Below are 19,108 nucleotides of genomic sequence, written 5' to 3'. Positions count from 1 at the left end.
TCATTGTCCTCTTTTCCTGCCACTCTAGGTCTCTCATTGTTTATTAACTTTGAGATAAGTTTAATTTGTTCCCTTCCTTGAATTCAACCCTGAGGAAATGTGATATTTCCTGAACTTTTTCTTGGAAACCTGAATTATTGAGCTATTTACTCCGGGAACCAATGTTGATTCATTCTGAGGGCAGGTATAGCACGATCATGTTTCTCACTGGACTATCTATGCTTTTACTGTGATTTGTAAATGCTCCTCATCAATTTTTCCTAATGGGATTTCACCTCTCCTGGTCAACGATTGGGAAAGGGATGGAGGAGAAACGTGTAATTCTGGCTGTAGCGTATGCAGGCGCTTTGAACTATAACTATGTCTTTCAACCTTCAGATATGTTATTTAATCAGTCTGCCAGTTTGGCCCAAGCAGCCCAGTACATAAGAGTTTACTCTAGGCTACCTTTTTTACTTTGCAGCATATATCCATAAACTAAAACCAACATCTATTGAAACATACTTTTTTAATATGGCGAATAGGCTAGCTTCTAAAATGGTCATTAATCCGGTTAACTGTCACTGGTCATGACCTATAATAAGTGACATTTATATATCTATATCTATTTTATATCTAAAGTAGATTTTAGTTTTTAAAATACTTACAAGCAAGTGCACTTTTCACAATTGTGTTCCTTATAATCTAGGTCACTTAACAACTATAGTGAAGCCAAAGGTGCACAGGATATCCACGTTACATATAACATCATCATTGTATGCTTGCTGGCCATTTAATCTGGGTGCTCTGCAGCTACATACCGGACGTCTGTTCTGTGGGGTCCTGGTACAAGCCCCATGCCTAGGCTTTTTGATGTACTCCCTAAGTGAACAAAGAGGGGAAAATGAGCCTGGAGAGGCTGGAATTCCTCCTTTTGCCCATATGTTTGGGATGACGGCGTTGTTTGGGGGAAGCCTGTGAGGCAGGCCCAGTTAATGTTATTTGGGGGAAGGTTTGATAGTCATGGGTCAGTATTGGCAGGCTGGAGATCCCATTTCGGCTTCTGTGCCTGGGAACTGCGTATTCGCCTGGTGCAATGAAGAGGAAAATCTGCTCTCCGATTTTTGTTTAGAGAATCTGAATTGAGGCTCAGCAAACTTTTTGGAGGAGTTTTGCATATTCTAGGGCAGGGGTCCGTGAGGAGGGTTCAAGGGATCTGCCAAAATTAACCAAAGAATGTGTAGGGGAAAAAAAGTAAATTTTCGTGCGTGTTTATTACACACTGAACATGTTCTACGGTTACGCAATACATTCTCGCTTTATGTAAGGTGTAATAGCTATTTCAGCGAGAGCAAGATAAATGAAAAAGAACAGGAAAAATCGTTGTCAATGCACACAACAAATACCAGATACGGATACATTTTTATTTCGGCCATCAGCTTCAAAACCCACCGAGCGATGATACAGAGCTTCCATCATTAAATTCAACCGTAAGGGCTGAAGAACACCAAGGAGGTGAAGGTGTGAGTAAAAAATAAACCCCACATTGGGCCAAAAATTGCAGTCGCCCGCAAAATACTTACGCACCTTCCCGCTGGCGGCGAGGCTGCGGAAACTTGCGGTCTGAGGCAGAAGGCAGCGTAATGGCCCATGGGTAGCAGGGACGCGGGCGTTGCGGAAGCATACCTGGGATCGCCTGGGCCTGGTCCTCCAATCACAAAGCAGAATTCCATTTTAATCATTTCCGAAGGGAATCCCATAATGAAATGCAATGGAATCCTGAAATCTAATTACAATTTTCAGAATTGGAATTTTATTCGTAATTACCTTTATTCCAACAAACTCACTAAAAATTACATTTTTTGATAATTTTAGATATTAAAAGTGTAATCCAGGCCAATACTTGCAGAAGCTCATTTGATGCGGTGTATGTGTATAATTTACGATCTGAAAGTATTTAATATATCCCCTGACGCAAAAACAGGCTCTGTGCCCGAATGAAGCCACAGACTTTTCTACAATGTCCCATTTAGTTCAGGATGTGTAGGCGAAGGAAATGAAAGGTGACTTTTAGTTTTGCCAAGAGCAAAGTCATGAAACTTTCAAATGGTTAGATGATTTTGTGGCTTCAGCAGAAATCAGCTAGACAAATTGCATTGGGTCTGTACTGACGGGCTGGAAGTAATGACTGGAAAGCATTCTGGTGTGCAAAAAATAAAAGCCGCTGCACCTCGTGCTATTTGGACACGTTGCTTTTTACAGCGAGAGGTGCCTGCTGCAAAATATATTGAACCAGGTCTGAAACCCGGCAGTTAAACAGAGGCGGGGACTGCTGCATCCAAGTGGTAAGTGCCTTTATACCTACCTCCTGGATCCAGGGTCCTGACCCCCGCCCCCTTCCCCCCAAACGATGATGATGAGACTGGCTACCATCCTCTGGTGGCCAGCCACGATCCGCTCTCCCCCTCCCCCATTAATCCTCTCCCCACCCCCCTGCCGATCCCCCCCCCCGCCCGATCCTCCCCGCTGATCCTCGACCCCTGGTGATCCTCCTTCCCAATAGTGAGAATACTGAAGCTAAACTGCCACCCTCTATTAGAAGATCTCATTGACATTTCATACGGCTCCCTCAGAACCAAGTTCAGTGAAATGCCGCTGGAGCCATTTTGGTCTGAATGCTCCGATGAATACAGCGCTGGAAGTGTTGGTCCCATTTAGTACAACCTACTTATGCGGAGCTGGATTTTCAGTAACAACATCAATGAAAAGAAAGCACCGAGCCGGGATGAACATTGACCATGACATGTGCGTGGGCTTGTCGAAGATACCTCCACGTCTTGACAGAATTGTTGCTCAGCACTAGCAACAAGTCTCACATTAAATAAGTAAAACAAAAATAATAAATATGATTAATTATATAACTACATTTTACAGAAAAAACACTTATGTTACAGGGTGTCTTGTGGAATTTTTATAATACGCGAGGGGGATTCTCCGAAGCAAAAGTTTGAGAACCCCTGGTCTAGGGAAGCAGTGTCCTTTTTCTAAGTGGGAGGAAGATATTTTGTACAAAGTTCACATGAATGTTTTGGTTACAATACATGACCTCTCAGATGGTATTTACAGATACATACTTTTTAAAGATGTTACACAGTTGTATACATTTGGTAGCATTATGCACTAACACACTTCAAGGTATTTCCTTCAGGATTTGGGATCAGCAAGGTAACTGGGTACAGTAATAGTTTGATATGTCAGTCATCACCTGCTTGAAACCGAAAGAATGAGTGAACCCATGTACAAGGGACTGCCAACTGTACCAAAACTGATTGGCCCAGAAATTCGGGTCGGAGGCTTCCCGCGGGTGCAAGCCTCTGACCTGCACTTACCTAGCGCGCCGGCTGTTGAGCTGTGGGCCCGCGTGGTATTCCATTCCTGGGCCTGCTCCAACTGCCGGCGTGCAGTGCTTGCGTATCCCAGGGGCGCAGTTAGTTCGATGTGTCCCCTGGGATCACGTAGGCCATGGAGAGCCAATGGTAGCAGGGAAATGCCCATTCATAAAATTGACAGGAAGAGCTGTCAAACCTATAAATACTATAAGCCCCAAAACATCACTAAAACTTCAAATAATTTTTTTTTAATCACATTTTTAAAATAACTAAATTACATAAAATAATTATTTTAAACAATAATTTAAAATTTTTGAAAAATTAATTACATTTTCTAACAGGGCTAAAAATAAACTTACCTTTCTTTAAAGTATTTAAAAATAATAGACCTGTGGAAAGAATGTTTTAATTTTAATTAATTCACTACTTACCTTGTTAAAAGCAGGCCTTGCGCCTGCTTTTTACATGTGTAACTGCTGGAGGCTTACCCTCCCGGAGAAAGCTGCAAAAAAAACGTAAGTTCCAGGCACACGCGCTGCCTCTCCGGCATACGTGTTCGACCTCTGAACCCTTTCCTTTAAGGGAACGGAAGTTCCGGTTTCCCGCGCATGCGCAGTGCATGCACGAAACCGGCACTTCCATTGGGCCTATGGGTGAGTGCCGTGTGTACTCACCCGTGGAGACCCGAATTTCTGGGCCATTAAGTCTGACTCTTGATACTCTGATACAAAGACCAACAATTTGTCTGGAACTAAGTTATTCATCTTTTCTTAATGATTTCATTTCTACTAATAAAGATATTGTAGGAATTAACGAATTCCTACGAATAACGGAGATCGACGCAAGAGAACAATCAAACAGGTCTTTACTCAACAGAGATGCCACGAGGACTGCTTGGGCAGTCCCGTGGTTTGCGACGTGACGTCATCGCGTTTGTCCGCGTTTTCCCGCGCTCTTAAAGGGGCTACGCCCCGTACATGCAAACTCTATATACAAAACACAGTAATGCCTAACACAATGGTACAGGTTTAGGCTGGTGTTAGAACATCGTTAAAGAGAATTATGTACAGTTAGCCAGAGTCATTCAGTGGCTCTGCCACATACGCCCCCCCCCCCCAGAATTCGCTTTAACGGACAAAGTCAAACGGTGAGGGGGTCTGATGAGCCTGTCAGAATGACTCCTGTACTCTCGAGGCAAAGGCTGCAGGGCGGCTGGCGGGTGGTCGCACTTGGTCTGCCGTAACGACGATGGGTGGCCGACCCCGTCTCGGCGGTTGTGCTGTCTCGACGGGGCGGTCGAGGTCCAAATCTGCTGGCTTTAAGCGGTCGACCGAAATGTGGTCCGGTTTACCACCGACATCTACCGTGAAGGTTTTGTCCCCTGCTTCCAACACACGGAAGGGACCGGTATATGGGGCCTTGAGCGGATCCCTATATGCGTCATGGCCAATAAAAACGTATTCAGCCTTGTGAAGCTCCGTGAGAACGTGTGACCTCTGCAGCCCGTGGTGCGAAGTGGGCACCGGTGCGAAACATCTGGCCGCCTCTTGGTGACTAGCAAGCTGGGCAGACGCGGACCAGGGCTCCGTCGATGTTGGTAGGAAGTCCCCTGGGACTCGCAGCGGCTGACCATACACGAGTTCCGCTGATGAAGAGTGAAGGTCTTCTTTGGGGCCGTGCGAAGGCCCAACAGGACCCACGGTAGCTTGTCTGCCCATCCAGCGTCCTGGAGGCTGGCCCTCAGGGCGGCTTTCATTGAGCGGTGGAAGCGTTTGCAGAGGCCATTCGCCTGTGGGTGGTAGGCTGTGTTGCGGTGTAATTTGACACCGAGTTCTTGGGCCACTGCATTCCAGAGTTCGGAGGAAAACTGCGGTCCCCTGTCCGACGAAATATCTGCGGGCACTCCGAAACGGGCGATCCAGGAGGAAATGAACGCCCTGGCCACATCCGCCGAAGTAGTGGATGACAGGGGGACCGCCTCTAGCCATCTGGTGGTGCGGTCAACCATGGTCAGGATGTGTGAAAAACCATGGGAGGGTGGGAGTGGTCCTACCAGGTCCACGTTGACGTGGTCAAAACGTCACTCCGGAACTGTGAAGGCGGCCAACGGAGCTTTGATGTGGCGCTGTACCTTGGCCTTTTGGCAGACCACGCAGGTGTTGGCCCAGTCGCGGACATCTTTATGCATGCCATGCCATACAAATTTCGCTGACATCAGTTTCTAAGAGGCCTTCGTTCCAGGGTGTGACAACCCATGTATGGCGTCGAACACAATGCGGCGCCAGATGACCGGCATGACAGGGCGAGGATCCTGTACGGAGACGTCACACAACAGTGTGGTACCTGCCGAATGGAACTTGACATCGGCCAACTGGAGGCCAGTGATGGCCATTCTGTAAGCTTGGACTTCCGGGTCTGAGGCTTGGTCCGCTGCCATGAGGGTGTAGTCGATGCCCAAATGAACCGTATTGATGAACGTGCGGGAGAGGCAGTCTGCCACCAGGTTGTCCTTACCAGCCACGTGCCGTATATCCGTGGTGAATTCGGATATGTAGGTCAGTTGATGCTGCTTTCGGGCTGACCACGGTTCGGCGGTCTTGGACATTGCAAAGGTCAGCGGCTGATGGTCCACAAAGGCGGTGAAAGGACGTCCTTCCAGAAGGAACTGAAAATGGCGGATGGCCAGAAAAAGGGTGAGCAACTCCCGGTCGAACGTGCTGTATGCTCTCTCATTCTGCCGTAGTTGACGGCTGAAGAATGCCAACGGCTGCCACATCCCGTTCACCCACTGCTGTTGCACAGCACCGACTGCGTAGTCCGACGCGTCGGTGGTGAGGGCGATGGTGGCTCCTGGCAGCGGGTGCGCCAGCATAGTCGCGTTGGCTAAGGTGCTTTTGGTGTCGGCGAACGCTCGGGCCATGTCATCCGTCCAGTCTACCGGGTTCTTGCCAGTCTTGCCCTTGAGGGCCTCGTACAGGGGCTGCAGGAGTAGTGCCGACTTAGGCACGAAACGGTGGTAAAAGTTTACCATGCCTAGGAATTCCTGCAGGGCCTTTATGTTCTGCGGGCGTGGAAAGGATGTCACCGCCTCTACCTTCGAAGGTAAAGGAACCGCTCCCTCTGAGGTGATGCGATGCCCCAGGAAGTCAATTTGGTGCAGGTCAAACTGACACTTGGCCGGGTTGATAATCAGGCCGTGTTGGCTGAGGCGTCGAAAAAGGGTGCGTAGGTGACAGGTATGTTCTTCCTTAGTAGGACTGGCAATTAGAATGTCATCCAGGTAGACGAAGAGGAACTTGAGGTCCCGCAGCATGGAGTCCATCAGGCGTTGGAAAGCCTGGGCGGCGTTCTTTAACCCAAACGGCATTCGTAAAAACTCGAAGAGGCCGAATGGGGTGATGACTGCGGTCTTCTGGATGTCTTGTGGATGAACTGGGACCTGGTGGTAGCCCCGGACGAGGTCGACTTTAGAGAACACGGTGTTCCCTGCCAAATGGGCAGAGAAATCCTGGATATGGGGGATCACAGAATCACAGAAAGCCCACAGTGCAGATAGAGGCCATTTCGGCCCATCAAGCCTGCACCGACACATATCCCACCCGATCCCCGTAACCCCTACACGAACACATATCCCACACTATCCCTGTAACCCCACGTATTTAATCCCCCTAACACTAAGGGTCAATTTATCATAGCCAATCAACCTAACCCGCACATCTTTGGACTGTGGGAGGAAACCGGAACACCCGGAGTAAACCCATGCAAACACGGGGAGAATGTGCAAACTCCACACAGACAGTCGCCCGAGGCCGGATTCGAACCCGGGTTTCTGGTGCTGTGAGGCAACAGTGTTAACCACTGTACCAATCGGGAGTGGTGGCGTCGTTTAGGCATCGATAGTCGCCGCATGGCCGCCATCCACCACCAGGCTTCGGGACATATGGAGGGGTGAAGACCAGGGACTATTCAACCGGCGAATAATCCCTAACTGTTCCATGGTTGTGAACTCTGCCTTTGCGACCGCCAGGTTCCAGGCGCCGGGCCCGCGCGTAGACCGGGGAGCCGTTGGTGGTGATGTGGTGTTCCACACCATGTTTCGTGGCTGTGGAGGAGAACGTGGGTCTTGTCAGGTCGGGGAATTCGCCGAGCAGGCGAGCGAACTCATCAGGAGTCGGGAACGCACAGGAGACGGTGCGTGACGTAGTGTTACTGCGGTAACACGGAAGAGAATTAAATGTTGCTGCGTTGATCAGCCGCCGGTTCCTGACGTCGACCAGGAGGCTGTTGGCGCACAGGAAATCCGCGCCGAGGAGGGGCTGGGAAACTTTGGCCGTAACAAAATCCCAGTGAAAACGTTGTCCCCCGAGGCACACCTCCACTCGCCGTCTGCCGAAGGTCTGAATTGCTCCGCCATTGGCTGCTTCAAGGGTGGGGCCATGATTCCCTGTCTGCACATCGAGGGCGGACGCGGGTAAAATGCTGCACTGCGCTCCGTTGTCACACAGAAAACGACGACCGGAGAGAGTATCGGTGATGAACAGCAATTTTCATGCGTTGCCGATTGCCATCGCGACCGCGGGGTGCCCGTTAGACCCGATCCTCGTTGGTCGCAGTGTCAGTTGGGTTTTTTTTGTGGAAAACTGCAGGGAGGGCGGCAACGCTTCGCCTTTGTGCCGAACTGCGTGTGGTAGAAACACAGTCCAGCAAGCTGATGAGCTGGGGCAGCATCTGCAGGGGATGGGTGCCTCGTGGCGGCGCAGTACTGCCGAGTTACAGTGAAAATTTTGTCAGCCTCCGCAGCGAGTGTTGCGCAGTCTTCAACTTCAGATCTGGCCAGGGCAGTTTGTAGCTGTTCAGGCAGCTGGCTGAGGAAAATCTCGCGGAATAGGAAACATTCCCATTCTGAGCCCAGGAGTGTGATCATTTGGCTCATCAACTATGAAGGCTTGGAATCCCTGAGCCCGGGCATAGCGAGTAATCGATGTGCGCGCTCCGATTTCGAGAGCCCGAAAACCTGCAGTAACCGCGCTTTGAGGCTTTCATACTTGTGCTCCGTTGGGGGGTTTTTGAGGAGGCTGACGATCCGAGAGGCAGATCTAGTTCTAGTTCCCTTGTCTAGATCATTAATATATATTGTGAATAGCTGGGGTCCAAGGACCGATCCCTGCGGTACCCCACTAGTCACTGCCTGCCACTCGGAAAAAGACCCGTTTATTCCAACTCTTTGCTTTCTGTCTGCCAACCAGTTCTCTATCCAAGTCAATACCTTGCCCCCAATCCCATGTGCCTTAACTTTACACGCTAATCTCTTATGCGGGACCTTATCGAAAGCCTTCTGAAAGTCCAAATACAACACATCCACTGGTTCTCCCTTATCTATTTTACCAGTTACATCCTCAAAAAATTCCAGATTAGTCAAGCACGATTTACCTTTTGTAAATCCATGTTGACTTTGTCCGATCCTGTCACTGTTTTCCAAGTGCTCTGCTATTACATCTTTTATAATGGACTCTAGCATTTTCCCCACTACCGATATAATTCCCCGTTTTCTCTACCACCTTTTTTGAATAGTGGGGTAACATTAGCTACCCTCCAATCCATGGGTACTGTTCCAGATTCCATCGAATGTTGCAAGATGATCAGCAATGCATCTACTATTTCTAGGGCCAATTTCTTAAGTACCCTAGGATGTAGATTATCAGGCCCTGGGGATTTATCGGCCTTCAATCCCATCAATTTCCCTAACACCATTTCCCTACAAATACTGATTTCTTTCAGTTCCTCCCTTTCATCAGACCCTATGTTCCCCAACATCTCTGGGAGGTTATTTGTGTCCTCCTTTGTGAAGACAGAACCAAAATATGTATTTAATTGGTGTGGTGATTATTCTTGTTTTATAAGAAGCATTGTAATTGGTTGCCTGTTTTCCTGCCTTGAGATATATGCTGTAAACTTATTGGTTTGTTGATTCCATGTGACCTGTGGTGGCCATCTTAAATTCAGTTTTCTACAGTTTGGTTGAGACTGGGTGCTCAACATATACTTGCTGGTTTTTTAAGGTTAATAAAGCCTAGCTTTTGAAAGGCAATCTACTCTTTATTTCAATTTATTAACCTTTTGCTATAATGGAACGATATCTTCAACCGGAACGATTTAATGCTGACCCTAATTCTGCAGGAGTGGATGATCAATGGAAACATTGGTATCGTACATTTAAAAACTTTTTGGGTGTGTTGGATCAGCAATCTCGAAATAAGTTGGATATACTAATCAACTACATTGCTCCGGATGTGTATAAGTATATTTTGGACTGTGAAACTTATGAATTGGCTATTGCTACGTTGGAATTTTTTTTTGTTAAACCCAAAAATGAGGTATTTGCACGTCACCTTTTATCTGCCCGTAGGCAGCAGGCGGGAGAATCCTTGGATGCTTATTTACAAGCACTCCGGCGCCTTGGTGCTAACTGTAATTATAAGGCCGTGTCTGCAGAAGAACATAGGGAAGAGTCGGTACGGGGTGCATTTATGAATGGATTACTGTCTAGATCAATTCGTCAGCAGTTATTAGAAAATAAGATCTTGGATCTTAAGAGTGCTTTTGAGCAAGCCTCTACATTGGATTTGGCTCAGAGAAGTTCGGATTCTTATGCTCTTTTTGATCGGCCTGTGACCGTGGTTTTGGCAGTTCCGGATGAAAGGGAGTTACGTGGATTTAATAGGAGTGGTTTATCAGATTCCGAAACAGTTTCTGCTTTGGCAGCTGTTGCCTCTAGGATTCAGAAGTGTTATTTTTGCGGGAACGCCCGGCACCCCCGTCTGAAATGCCCTGCCCGGAAGGCTGTGTGTAGTAAATGCGGCAAGGGAGGTCATTACGCACGTGTTTGCAAATCGGTTGCCTCCTCTGCAACCATTCAGCCTTTAGATAGGGCGTTTATTGCATCAGTTTCTGCCGCCTTTTCCCATGGCCTAAACAAAGCTATAGTTATGGCCCAAGTTAATGGGTTAGAAGTGAAGGCCCTTATAGATATGGGCAGTACTGAGAGCTTTATAAGTCTTCAGTTTGTGAGGGAGAAGCGTTTGAAAATTTCGCCTGTTTCCTATCAGGTGTGTATGGCTCAGACGACTCTCACCTCACAAGTAGCTGGTTGTTGCCTTGTGAAATTAATTCTCCTAGGTAATACGTATACTGATATACGCCTATCCGTTCTGCCTAATCTCTGTGCGGACATTTTGATTGGTCATGATGTGCTTCAATTACATGAGTCCCTCAGTCTTTCTTTCGGAGGAACCAAGCCACCTTTGTCTATTTGTGGATTAACTTCTTTATTCATTTCTCCATTATCACTTTTTTCCAATTTGATGCCGGACTGTGAGCCAATTGCTACCAAGTCAAGAAGGTATAGCAGTCAGGATAAAGAATTTATTAATTCTGAAGTTCAACGTCTTTTATCGGAAGGAATCATTGAACCTAGTTTTTCGCCCTGGCGGCCACAGGTAGTTGTCACCACTAATGAGAGACATAAGAAGCGAATGGTGATAGACTACTCTCAAACTATTAACAGGTATACTCAATTAGATGCGTACCCCCTGCCTAAGATTGATGAGCTTATCAATAAAGTATCTCAATATAAGGTTTTTAGCACTATTGACCTAAAGAGTGCTTATCATCAGATTCCTATCGCTAAGAGGGACAAACCATATACGGCCTTTGAAGCTGGCGGAAAGCTGTACCAGTTTTGCCGAGTACCATTCGGTGTTACTAATGGTGTCGCCTGTTTTCAACGGGCAATGGATGCTTTTATAAGTGATAACTCTCTCTCTGACACCTTCTCATATTTAGATGACATCACGGTGTGTGGCAAATCAAGGGTGGAGCACGATTTTAATCTAGAAAGATTCCTTCAAGTTGCGGAAAAAGTTGGCTTAACTTTTAATAAAGAGAAGTGTATCTTTTCGACCACCGAGGTAAATTTACTGGGGTATATTATCTCGGGGAAACAAGATTAAACCAGATCCAGAATGGCTGCGACCACTGATTGATTTACCTTGCCCTACTAATTCTAAGGCCTTGCAACGAGTTGTTGGACTGTTTTCTTATTATTCTAATTGAATTGCAAACTTCTCGCAGAAGATCCGGCCCCTTATTCGGGTTACGGCATATCCTCTATCATGGGAGGCCAGGACGTGTTTTGATAATCTTAAAAAGGATATCCTTGGAGCAGTTGTGCATTCTATTGATGAGCAGGTTCCCTTTGTGATTGAGACGGACGCTTCCGATTTTGCAATTGGGGCTACCCTGAACCAAAATGGAAGACCTGTGGCCTTTTTCTCACGTACTCTGAGCAATAATGAGCAGAGACATTCATCAATAGAGAAAGAGGCGTACGCAATAGTAGAAGCACTGCGTAAATGGAGACATTATTTATCTGGGCGACATTTTACGTTAGTAACTGACCAAAAATCTGTGTCCTTCATGTTTGATGTCAAACATTTCGGAAAGATTAAGAATGATAAAATAATGAGGTGGAGGATCGAGTTGGCATGCTACCATTTTGATATAGTCTATCGTCCGGGGAAGGATAATGTTGCCGCTGATGCGCTGTCGAGGGCTTATTGTTCTGTGCTTCACGGAGATATGCTTATTAATCTTCATAATGCTTTGTGCCATCCTGGTGTTACGAGGATGATACACTTCATACGCAGTAAGAATTTGCCCTTTTCAGTTGAAGACGTCAAGCGGATGACTTCGTCATGCTCTGTCTGCGCCCGGTGTAAACCGAATTTCTTTAAGCCTCAACGAGCTCATCTTATAAAGGCTACTTCTCCCTTTGAACGCCTGAGCGTTGATTTTAAGGGGCCTCTTCCTTCAACGACTCAGAATCGATATATATTTACTGTTGTGGATGAGTTTTCAAGGTTCCCTTTTGCTTTTCCTTGTGCAGATGTATCAGCTGCTACAGTTATTAAATGTCTGACTGAACTTTTTGTCATCTTTGGGATGCCTGCGTATATCCATTCAGATCAGGGAAGTTCTTTTATGTCTTCCCAGTTGAAGGAATACCTCCAGAGTCGGGGGATTTCTACTAGCAGAACTACCCCGTATAATCCCCAGGGTAATGGACAGTGCGAACGATACAATGGGGTGATCTGGAAGGCAGTTATGTTGGCTTTGACATCCCGGAACCTTAAGAATACACAGTGGGAAATGGTACTGCCTGATGCCCTGCATTCCATTAGATCATTGCTTTCAACGGCTACTAATGTGACCCCCCATGAAAGGCTCTTCAACTATCCGCGGAGATCCACTATGGGATATTCGGTACCTTCATGGCTTACTATGCAGGGACCTGTGCTGCTCCGATGCCATGTTAGACTGTCAAAGTATGATCCTTTAGTGGAGGAGGTGGAGCTATTGGAGGCAAATTCCCAATATGCTCACATTCGATTCCAAGATGGGAAAGAAAGTACGGTTTCAGTTAAAGACTTAGCTCCTTGTGGTGGCCAGCCCTCTCCTGAGGACATTAACAATAGCCATAATTCAGATAATGTTGATGTCGTCACAGATACTACGAACATTTCCAATCCTATTGCAGACACTTACAATTCTCTTAGTCTGCCCCCGATGGATGTTCATGACCCTCCCAGTCTACCTTCTAATGGGACTTCCAATCCGGAAACCGTTGATAATCGGGATATTGATAGCCTCCCTGCAGAAGATATTTCTGTGTCTCCTGGTGTGGGAGGGTAAGGAACTCCACCAAGGCTAAGAAGGTCGACACGAACAAGATATCCGGTCGACCGATTAAAAATGGACTTTTAAAATAATTAATAATTTAATAGTAAAATTTTAAAATTGTTGAAGGCATTATACATGTATTGCTCTAGTCATAAATAACTAATTGTAAACTGTAAAGGCTACCTAGGTTGAAGTATATTTTAAAAGGAGGGGTGAATGTGGTGATTATTCTTGTTTTATAAGAAGCATTGTAATTGGCTGCCTGTTTTCCTGCCTTGAGATATATGCTGTAAACTTATTGGTTAGTTGATTCCATGTGACCTGTGGTGGCCATCTTAAATTCAGTTTTCTACAGTTTAGTTGAGACTGGGTGCTCAACATGTACTTGCTGGTTTTTTAAGGTTAATAAAGCCTAGCTTTTGAAAGGCAATCTACTCTTTATTTCAATTGGTCTGCCATTTCTTTGTTCCCCATTATAAATTCCCCTGATTCTGACTGCAAGGGACCTATGCTTGACTTCACCAATCTTTTTCTCTTCACATATGTATAAAAGCAAGGAGCAAGGATGTCTTGCTGCAGTTGTACAGGGCCTTGGTGAGACCACACCTTGAGTATTGTGTGCAGTTTTGGTCGCCTTATCCGAGGAAGGATGTTCTTGCCATGAAGGGAGTGCAGCGAAGATTCACCAGACTGATACCTGGGATGGCAGGAATGACGTATGAAGAGAGATTGGGTCGATTAGGCTTATATTCGCTAGAGTTCAGAAGAATGAGAGGGGATCTCATTGAAACTTATAAAATTCTAAAAGGACTGGACAGACTAGATGCAGGAAGGCTGTTCCCGATGGTGGGGGAGTCCAGAACCAGGGGTCACAGTCTAAGGATAAGGGGTAAGCCATTTAGGACTGAGATGAGGAGGAATTTCTTCACCCAGAGAGTCGTGAACCTGTAGAATTCTCTACCACTGAAGACAGTTGAGGCCAATTCATTAAATATATTCAAGAAGGAGTTAGATATATTTCTTAAGGCTAAAGGGATCAAGGGATATGGGGAGAAAGCAGGGACAGGGTACTGAATTTGGATGGTCAGCCATGATTGCATTGAATGGCGGAGCAGGCTCGAGGGGCCGAATGGCCTACTCCTGCTCCTATCTTCTATATGTTTTCTATGTACCCCAACGACACCCAGCTCTACCCCACCACCTCTCTCGACCCCTCCACTGCCTCTGATTTGTCACACTACTTGCCTTATGTCCAGTACTGGATGAGAAGATACTTCTGCCAATTAAATATTGGGAAACGCAAAGCCATTGTCTTCGGTCCCCACTACAAACTTCGTCCTATTTGGCCCCGAGATGAGCTTCCAATCCCATATCCTCGCCATCACCAAGACCGACTACTTCCACCTCCGTAACATCGCCCGCCTCCACCCCTGCCTCAGCTCATCTGCTGCTGAAACCCTCATCCATGCCTTTGCTACCTCTAGACTTGACGATTCCAATGCTCACCCGACCGGCCTCCCACAGTGGCCCAACATTTTGCGGGGCTCGGAGGAGCACTCAAAAAAAAATTCTAATTTGCTTTTTTCTTCTTCAACTGTATCCACTGGGTAAAATGGGCAGAGTGTGGGTGGGAGCCTTGCATATGAAAATGGCCTACTGCCCAAGACAGGTGGGCAGTCTGGCCACCCACTGGTAGGCCCCTTTCACCTGCGTTAACGAGGCGTTAAGCACTGCGGTTATTTTAACGCCACCACCGTCCCATTCACACCAGGTGGCCCAAGTTTAAAAACTATCCCTATCCAGTCCAAATCCAGGCTACAGTATTAAAAAAAGGCCCAGAAATGATTAAATTTATCTATTGAATCACACTATCGTGAAATATGAAATCTAGTGTGTTTAATAATTTGGTCATTTGAAACTAGAGAGAGAAAAATTGGTGCACATTCTTCTTTTCCCAAAAGGTAAAATGTGGTGAAATGTTTACATACGGCTTTCCCATTAGAAAATGTTGACACAAAAAGTGCTACAGAAATAACATTTGTGGACAGGATGAGCATACAAGATTATATCAATTAAAACGGATATTGTGGCAGACCCACTAAATGACTCTGGATAACTGTATATAATTCTCTTTAACGATGTTCTAACACCAGCCTAAACCTGTACCACTGTGTTAGGCATTACTGTGTTTTGTATATAGAGTTTGCATGTACGGGGCGTGGCCCCTTTAAGAGTGCGGGAAAACGTGGGCAAACGCGATGACGTCACGTCACAAACCACGGGACTGCCCAGGCAGTCCTCGTGGCATCTCCATTGAGTAAAGACCTGTTTGATTGTTCTCTTGTGTCGATCTCCGTTATTCGTAGGAATTCGTTAATTCCTACATTGGTGACCCCGTTTTTGTGAACGTTTTCACAAAAGAAGAGCACAGCATGGAAGCAAATGCCGTTTCGCTGAAGCTACCACAGTTCTGGGAGCAGCAAGCGCCCTCGTGGTTTATTCAGGTCGAGGCCCAGTTCGCCCTGAGGAACATCGATGCGGATCAGACCAAGTATCTTTATGTGGTCTACCGCCTGGAGTTTCTCGGCATCCTCCTCACAGCACACACGCCCACCCAGCTTTGTGTCGTCTGCAAACTTGGAGATATTACATCTAGTTCCCTCGTCTAGATCATTAATATATATTGTGAATAACTGGGGTCCTAGCACCGATCCCTGCGGTACCCCACTAGTCACTGTCTTCCACTCGGAAAAAGATTTGTTTATTCCCAGTCTTTGCTTCCTGTCTGCCAACCAGTTTTCTATCCAAGTCAGTACCTTGCCCCAATCCCATGTGCTCTAACTTTGCACGCTAGTCTCTTAAGCAGGACCTTATCAAAAGCCTTCTGAAAGTCCAAATACACCACATCCACTGGTTCTCCCTTATCCTACCAGTTACATCCTAAAAAAATTCCAGTAGATTAGTCAAGCATGATTTACCTTTTGTAAATCCATGTTGACTATGTCTGATCCTGTCACTGTTTTCCAAGTGCTCTGCAATTACATCTTTTATAATGGACTCTAGTATTTTCCCCACTACTGATGTCAGGCTTACCGGTCTATAATTCCCCGTTTTCTCTCTACCACCTTTTTTAAATAGTGGGGTTACATTAGCTACCCTCCAATCCATGGGAACAGTTCCAGAGTGTATAGAATTTTGGAAGATGACCAGCAATGCATCTACTATTTCTAGGGCCACTTCCTTAAGTACCCTAGGGTGTAGATTATCAGGCCCTGGGGATGTATTGGCCTTCAATCCCGTCAATTTCCCGAACACCATTTCCCTACAAATACTGATTTCATTCAGTTCCTCCCTCTCATTAGACCCTACATTCCCCGACATCTCTAGGAAGTTATTTGTGTCCTCCTTATTTAAGACAGAACCAAAATATGTATTTAATTGGTATGCCATTTCTTTGTTCCCCATTATAAATTCCCCTGATTCTGACTGCAAGGGACCTACGCTTGACTTTACCAATCTTTTTCTCTTCACATATCTATAGAAGCTTTTACAGTCAGTTTTATGTTCCCTGCTAGCTTACTCTCATACTCTATTTTCCCCCTCTTAATTAATCCCTTTGTCCTCCTTTGCTGAATCCTAAACTGCTCCCAATCCTCAGGTTTGCTGCTTTTTCTTGCCAGTTTATATATCCTCTCCTTGAATCTTATGCTATCCCTAATTTCCCTTGCTAGCCAATGTTGAGTCACCTTTTTTGTTTTATTTTTATGCCAAACAGGGATGAACAAATTCTGCAGTTCATCCATGCGATCGTTAAATGTTTGCCATTGCCTATTCACCGTCAACCTTTAAGTAACATTCCCCAATCCACCCTAGCCAACTCGCGCCTCATACCATCATAGTTTCCTTTATTTAAATTCAGTACCCAAGTCTCTGAATCAGCTACTTCACTCTCCATCTTAATGAAGAATTCTATCATATTATGATCGCTTCTCCATAAGGGGCCTCGCACGACAAGATTGCTAATTAATCCTTTCTCATTACATAATACCCAGTTTAAGATCTCTAGTTGGTTCCTCAACATATTGGTCCAGGAAACCATCCTGTATACACTCTAGGAATTCCTCTTCCACAGTCTTGTTACTAATTTGGTTAGACCAATCTATATGTAAATTAAAGTCACCCATGATAACTGCTATGCCCTTATTGCACGCATCTCTAATTTCCCGTTTAATGCCATCCCCAACCTCAGCATTACTGTTTGGGGGTCTGTATACAACTCCCACTAACGTTTTCTGCCCCTTGGTATTTCTCAGCTCTACCCATACAGTTTCCACATCATCAGAGCTAATATCCTTCCTTACTATTGTGTTAATGTCCTCTTTAACCAGCAATGCTACCCCACCACCTTTTCCTTTTTGCCTGTCCTTCCTGAATATTGAATACCCCTGGATGTTGAATTCCCAGCCTTGGTCACCCTGGAGCCATGTCTCCGTAATCCCAATTATATCATATCCGTTTACATCTATTTGTGCAGCTCATTCATTCACCTTATTACGAATTCTTCTTGCATTAAGAAACAAAGCCTTCAGGCTTGTTTTTTTAACGCTCTTAGACCTTTTAGAATTATTGTTTACTGCGGCCATGTTTGATTTACTCCCTTAATTTCTCTGACTTGCACTTTTGCTTTTCTCCTTCCTGTCTTTTGCTTCTATCCTTGCTTCCCTTTCCTCTGTCTCCCTGCACAGGTTCCCAACCCCCTGCCATTTTAGTTTAAACCCTCCCAAACAGCACTAGCAAACACTGCCCCTAGGACATCGGTCCCGGCCCTGCCCAGGTGCAAACCATCCAGTTTGTACTGGTCCCACCTCCCCCAGAACCGGTTCCAATGTCCCAGGAATTTGAATCTCTCCCCCTTGCACCATTCTTCTAGCCATGTATTCATCTGAAATATCCTTCTATTCCTACTCTGACTAGCACATGGCACTGGTAGCAATCCTGAGATTACTACCTTTGAGGTCCTATTTTTAAATTTACCTCCTAATTCCCTATATTCAGCTTTTAGGACCTCATCCCGTTTTTTAACCTATATCGTTGGTACCTATATGCACCACGACAGCTGGCTGTTCACCCTCCCCCTCCAGAATGCCCTGCAGCCGCTCTGAGACATCCTTGACCCTTGCACCAGGGAGGCAACATACCATCCTGGAGTCTCGTTTGCGGCCGCAGAAATGCCTATTCCCCTTACAATAGAATCCCCTATCACTATAGCTCTCCCACTCTTTTTCCTCCCGTCCCGTGCAGCAGAACCACCCATGGCACCAGGAAGTTGGTTGCTGCTGCCTTCCCCCAATAAGCCATCCTCCCCAACAATATCCAAAGCGGTGCAGGAAACTTTCTGATATCCGGCACTGACGGGACCGAGCTGGTGCCGTAACATCAAAAGTGCCGGACATACCAGAGTTAATGTTTAAACATACAGAACTGAGAAGCTTCGTGTGAATCAACAAACCCTGTTGCTTAGCAACAGCTTCAAAACAGTCGGCTGCAGTTGCAAGCATCTGTAGCTGAAGCTGTTGCTAAAGCTACAGACCTTGCAGTGCTTGACTGGGAAAAAAAGCAACGAGAACTAAAAAAACATATAGAAAACAGCTCCTGATTTTTTGCCATTAGATCGAGTATTCCGGACATGCAACCTCCGGATAAACCAAAGTTTCCTGTATATCTGTTTGAGAGGGGGATGGCCACAGGGGACCCCTGCACTACCTGCCTGCGCCTACTACTCTGCCTGGCGGTCATCCATTCCCTTCCTGCCTGTGCAGCTTTTATCTGTGATGTGACCAACTGATTAAACATGATATCCACGACGTCCTCAGCATCGCGAATCCTCCAGTATGTATCCATTCGCGGCTCCAGCACCGCAATGCGGTCAGCCAGTAGCTGCAGCTGGATACACTTCCCGCACACATGGTAGTCAGGGACACAGGAAGTGTCCCTGATTTCCC

This window comes from Somniosus microcephalus, chromosome 3 (genome assembly GCF_052327205.1).
Source record: "Somniosus microcephalus isolate GS21.2 chromosome 3, FLI_Smic_1.0, whole genome shotgun sequence".
Classification (NCBI taxonomy): Eukaryota; Metazoa; Chordata; class Chondrichthyes; order Squaliformes; family Somniosidae; genus Somniosus; species Somniosus microcephalus.
Note: the sequence above shows the minus strand (reverse complement) of the source record.